Below are 6,660 nucleotides of genomic sequence, written 5' to 3'. Positions count from 1 at the left end.
TAAAGTGGTGGGGGGCGTGGGGGCGCGTGGGCGGGGGTCGGGGCGGCGGCGGCAGGGGACGGAGGGGGCGTGCAGGCGTGGCGGCAGCGTACGGTTGGGGCGGAGGGGGCAAATTAGGTCGAGTGGGGAGGAAGGGAGGGAGGGGAATGGGTGGAGTGGGGGGGAAGCTTACTAATGGCGCACCCAGCAGCGGTGTGCCATTAGAATGTTTTTTTATTACAGTTCGAGCCCTCAGGTTATATTCCACCTAACCCAATCTACATCAGAACCCGCCCACTAGCTCGACTAGTCAGCACGCAGCACACACACTGGAGGTCCTGGGTTCGATTCCCAGGCTCCCCAATTTTTATTTTTATGCATTTAAAATGTTGTTTGATATTTATTTGTGTTTAAATATGTTCAAACTTGTTTAAATCATAACAGTAATATTTTTTTATAAAAACAGTAATATTTTTTAAAAAAAATATGTTCAAATTTGTTATTTGAAAATATTTATGAATATGAAAAAGGTGGAGTGGAGGGTGCGGTGGGTCATCGGCGATGATGGAGTGGGGGAGGGTGCGGGCCGGGGGTCGGCGGCGGCGGCCGGTGGAGCGGGGGAGGGTGCGGTTGATCGTCGGCAGCGGTGGAGCGGGGAGGGTGCGGTTGATCGTCGGCGGCGAGGGGGACGTCGATGTCCCATGAACACAGTTTTCGAAGACCCGGGATCTCTATCTAACTGGCGATACGTTGTGTCATCCATGCACCCTACGCATCCAGAAAATCCGTAGACTACCTGCCCCGCGAGATAACCATAACCGAGATAGTCGTGTAGTAGTGCATTTAAAATGTTGTTTGATATTTATTTGTGTTTAAATATGTTCAAACTTGTTTAAATCATAACAGTAATATTTTTTATAAGAACAGTAATAATTTTTTTTAAAAATATGTTCAGATTTGTTATTTAAAAATATTTATGAATATGAAAAAGGTGGAGTGGAGGGTGCGGTGGGTCGTCGGTGACGGTGGAGTGGGGGAGGGTGCGGGCCGGTGGTCGGCGGCGGCGACCGGTGGAGTGGGGGAGAGTGCGGTTGATCGTCGGCGGCGAGGGGGACGTCGATGTCCCATGAACACGGTTTTCGAAGACCCGGGATCTCTATCTAGCTGGCGATACGTTGTGTCATTCATGCACCTTACGCATTCAGAAAATCCGTGGACTACCTGCCCCGCGAGATAACCGTAACCGAGATAGTCGTGTAGTAGTGAAAAATATATATATACTAATGGCGCACCGCGTAGTAGTGCGCCATTACTAGTTTAAACTAGTAATGGCGCACTGTGACACGGTGCGCCATTAGTTGTTTTGCAAAAAAGAGAATAAAAAAAATTCAATACTGGCGCACTCCTTGTCCGGTGCGCCATTACTAGTTAGAATTAGTAATGGCGCACTTCGGTCGGATGCGCCATTAGTATGTATGTAAAAATGAAAAAAATATCACTAGTGGTGCACCTTTTGTCTGGTGCGCCATTAGTGTCTTCCACACTAATGGCGCATCACCAACAGGTGCGCCATTAGTATATAGTAGTGGCTCACTACTTTCCTGATGCGCCATTAGTGTCAATCCTATCTATAACCCTTTTTCTAGTAGTGTTCGTCTCTATCAGCACAACATTTTTCAATGAAGGACATTTTCGTTCAGTCATTATACTGAGCTTTTAGTTTTTGACATCCAATTATTATACAGAGCTGATACAAAAAAGTTTGTATCCAAAATGTTTTGTGATTTTCTGACTTTTTCGATAATTATGAGATTATTTTTTGTTTCTCAGGGTAGCAGCACCCATGTGCTCCAAGGGATTTCCCCAAATACTCTGACTTCTTACAATTAAACCAGTAGGACTTCTTATTTGTGGTCGCATCCACTAAATGTCTGTGTGACCTTCATCCCTATCTCTCAAGGCTTTAGGATTTGTTTGAGGAACCAAATAGAGAGTGCAAAGTCATGGTTGCGTTCTAGTGAGTTGGGTGGAGTCCATTCCTACGTTTTGTTGGTTGGACAAAGAAAATGGAATTAATGAAATGTTTTCCCAGTTATGCACATGTAATAACGACGCACGCTATTAGAGCAGAATATATGATCAACCTTTATCTTCATCTTTACCTCTTTACTTAATAATAAAGGACGGAGGCTTTCATATTTCTCCATACGTCATCCCTTTATATTCGTTGATTTTGCTTGGTCATAAAGATTGATGGCCGAGATTTGAAAGCAGATCTTCTATAGATAACGAAAGGAAGTAGATTTTAAAGTAGTATCGGCTGGCCGAACAAAGGTTGACTGGCCGTGTAGGAAGGTGGAGGATGTTAGAGCTAATCATGTTTGTGATTCCTAGCCGGCTCGGACTAGGTGCAATCACCGAATAGGGGTTGTAGTAGTTAGATTTGTCTTCTTTAAAAACCATAATGCCATGTAATTTGTATCCTGATAAAAAACAATAAAGTTACAGGAACGACACGTTCCCGTTGCAATATCTCGACCTCTCGTTCTCGCATGTGTGCGTCAGAACCGGCAACTTCCATACATATGCGAGTACGTACTTGATCGGCCGGCCGGTCGTTGTGAAAGCTAGCCTCATACGTGCAACTCCAAGTTAGGATCAATACATCACAGTGGCTGCTTGCTGTCTAGCCGGATACTACATGATGAGAATAAAGCCAGCTTGGTACCTACGCCCATGACTCCGATGGAAAGTACTCGTTTATAAGCTACGTGCGACCTACATCGAGCCTGAAGTTAAACGAAGATGTTCGGGTCCACGACGTGCCATGAAGGTCGACTGGCTATTCAGACGGGTGGAGGACGTCGGGGTTGGCGAGATGCTGGCGAGACAATCCCCGCTCCTCCGAGTTGGTAACTAGCACCGCTCACACTACCGGATCCGCGGCCTACGCTGACGGCCGGGGAGGGACCTGGGCTTTCAATTTTCAACCCGATTTCGAAGTGGCCAACGCCCAGGATCGAGGACGGTACTGGGAGGCTAACTCGCGATGGGAGGACGAAATGGGGGCTAGGGCTGGACGTCCGAACGGGCTTTCTGGCTCAGCCCGAAACTCAGTCTGGCTCGGCCCGACAAGGTAATAGGCCGAGGCGAGCTGGAAATATCGTCCCGTTTTGCGAACGAGCCAAGCCTGTTTTCGCTCGGTCCAGCTCGGTGGCTTGTTTCGCAATTCAGTATTCTTTTTAATAGTTCGCTACTCGGTGTAGTAGGAATCTGGCCTGTCAAGCTACCTTGGGTGAGGGCATCTCCAGCCGCGTCCCCAACAGGGCCCTTCAGGCCACTTTTTCGGCGCTGGCGCCGAAAAAACGGCCCAATCACGCCCCCACGAAGCCGAAAATCGCCGGTTCGGATCTGTTTTCCGCCCGGCGGTCACAGGCCGAACCCGGCGCGCTGGGGAGCAGTTGGGGGCTCCGGCGCTATGGAAAAGCACGCCTGGCCCACACCGACAGAAGAAAAGTCAAGGTTTTCTTCCCCCGGCTCGCCTCCCACCCCCCACGCCCTCGGCCACCACTAGCTATATCCCGGCGACGGCCGCCGCCCTACTCCGCTAGATAGCCATTCCCCGCTGGAAAATAGCAGCGCTTCACCGCGGCAGCCCCTCCCACAGCAGCTGGGCGTTTCCGGCCGCCGTTTCCGGCCGCGGAGGCGCCGTTTAACGGCGGATACACGCCCACCGAGCGCAAGGTGTTCGGCGTTTTGCCTGCCTCGGCGATGGACTCGGATGAGGAGGAAGAGCTCGCCGCGCTGCTGGAGGAGGAAGCCGCAGCCGACGTCCAGGAAGAAGAGCATCTCATGGTGCTCGCCGCCCTCGCCCAGCTGCTGGCGAGCAATGAAAAGCCGCGGCGAGGTGGCTCGGCGCCGGGACGGATGAAAGCAAAGAACCGGCATCGTCTCCAAGGCTACTGCATGCTCTACTCCGACTACTTCGCCGATGCTCCACTTCATGGCGAGAGAACATTTCGGCGCCATTATCGGATGAGCCGAAAGCTCTTCCTCAGGATTGTGAATTCCATCCGGGAGTTTGAAAACTACTTCAAATGCAAGATGGATTGCACTGGCGCTCTTGGATTTACCTCCATCCAGAAGTGCACGACAGCGATGAGGATGCTTGCATATGGATATGGAGCTCCCAGTGATTCACTCGACGACTATGAGCGCATGGCCGAGTCCACCAGCATAGAGTGTTTCTACAAGTTCTGTCGGGCAGTGGTGGCAATGTTTGGGCCACAATACTTGAGAACAGCCAATGCGGAAGACACTGCTCGGATCCTAGCCCAGAATGCAGCAAGAGGATTTCCTGGGATGTTTGGAAGCATCGACTGCATGCATTGGAAATGGAAGAATTGCCCATTTGGTTGGCAGGGGATGTACAAAGGCGCCAAAGGCGGTTGCAGTGTGGTGCTTGAGGCGGTAGCCACATAGGACCTCTGGATTTGGCACTCCTTCTTTGGTATGCCAGGAACTCACAATGACATCAACGTGCTGCAGTGCTCTCCTGTTTTTTCCAAGCTCGTTGAGGGCCATTCTCCTCCGGTGAACTTCGAGATCAATGGGCACCAATACAACAAGGGGTACTATCTAGCTGACGGCATCTATCCGAGATGGTCGACATTTGTGAAGACGATCTCAAACCCTGTGGCAGGAGGCAAGAACGCCTAGTTTGTGAAGTTTCAGGAGGCTTGCAGGAAGGATGTCGAGCGGGCATTTGGTGTGCTCCAATCTCGATTTGCTGTTGTTCGGTACCCTGCTCAGACCTGGTCCAAAGATCAAATGTGGGAGATTATGACTTGCTGTGTCATCTTGCACAACATGATCATCGAGAGCGAGCAAGAAGACCCAGTGTTTGACACTGAACCATAATACAGGCAGGGTCCTCTAGCCGAAGTTGATCACCAGCTACCGGGAACTTGGACTGCCTATCTCAGTATGCGTCAGGAGATCCGAGACCCACAAGTGCATCATCAACTGCAGAAAGATCTGATTGAGCACCAATGGAGGCTCAAGGGGGACGCCGTGTGATGAAATACGAGTTTTTATTTGTTGAACTATATAATTTGTATTGAACTATTTGTTGTTGTACTATTTTGTTGAAGTATTTGATTTTTCTGTGATGAAATATGTGATAAGAAATAATTGTGTTGATAATTGAACGCCGAGACACGGCGAAACCACGCCGAATATGGGCCTATTCTCGCCCATATGGGCCCTTTATTCGCCGAAATTGGGCTGCAAAGTGGGCCAATTTCAGTGCCTGGGGACGAGCTGGGGGCAACGATTGGGCGCAAAACCGCCCCCAGCGCCGATTGTATCGCCGGCTCGCCCCCAGGGGGCGATTTTTATGCGTCCTAGGGGGGGCCAACGGCTGGAGATGCCCTGACCAACGATACATGAGCACAAGGCAAGTTTGCATAAGCATCCGCAACAACTTTCGCCGGACAGCTATATGGAGAGCCGATACAATCATCATGTCTGTTCTCAGTCAGGCCCGACCCATAGGCCGGGCAAACGGGGCGTCCGCCCTGGGCCCCGAGGAGGCAGGGGCCCCGGCCCAGGTAGTAGTATACCTCCATAGAGCCCAAAGAAAATACACGAAAAACAAAACGTCGAACCATGCAAGAAAAAGCCCACTAGGCAAACCTTACGAAGGAATTGATCGATAATCAATCTGTTAGCACGGGACCCCAGACCGGCGACTCCTCTGCTTTGCCAAATCCCAGACTCAGCGCCGCCCCTCCGATGCCTCTCCGATTCTGATGTCATGGCCGGCCATTAAAGGAAGCTACGGCGCAAATCATTCCCCAATCAGCTCCCCTACCTTTCTCAACGCCCTGCCCGTTCGTGCTAACTACCGCGGCATACGGATCAAGCCATCTACATCCACATCAATCAATATCCAGGTGCTTTTGATCCCTTTATTAACCGGTTTTATGCAGCTTGTTCAGTGACATGTCTTCAAGAAATTATCTGTCTAGTAGTGGAATCTCAAAAGGGATCAATTACTGTTAAGTTTTTCAAAACTAGAACTCTTCTAGAGTACTCAGTTTGCTTTGCTATGCCTTATGCAGGATAGTTTGGAAGAGGTGAATTATTATTTGGGTGAAGAATTTTTGGAGTAAAGAAACATTGCAGGTTGGGGGAGGATCCAGAACAGATGTAAGTTATCCAATTAATTATATATATCATGGTAACACAAATGTAAGTAGCAACCAGTTTTTACAAGGACATTTGTTGTGCAGAAAAATTGATGTCTCTATTGACAATTAGGAAATCAAGCTTTTGTAGAGCTGTATTGTTTCATTACTATCCCGATGCACTTCAGTTGATCGATAAATAGTGATACTGCCAGTCTAAGAGTCCAAAGATAATCAATCTATGCTATGTACTGGATATTTACATTAATTCTGAAAAGAAAAATTGAGCTTTTGTGTTTCAATAAGGGCCCCTTGTTTTTGTCTTGCCCCGGGGCCCCATATATCTGTGGGACGGCCCTGTTCTCAGTTAAGCAACACGGTCACCTCATCCGCATCACATTCAGAATTATTTTTGCATAGCTACCCTTGCGCAGCTTTGATGTTAAAAGATGAATCATTTTTAGAGCTTGCTATGCACTCACATGATGGT

This window comes from Triticum urartu, chromosome 3 (assembly GCF_003073215.2).
Source record: "Triticum urartu cultivar G1812 chromosome 3, Tu2.1, whole genome shotgun sequence".
Taxonomy (NCBI): Eukaryota; Viridiplantae; Streptophyta; class Magnoliopsida; order Poales; family Poaceae; genus Triticum; species Triticum urartu.
The sequence above is the reverse complement of the archived record's forward strand: the minus strand, read 5'-3'. Positions refer to the sequence as shown.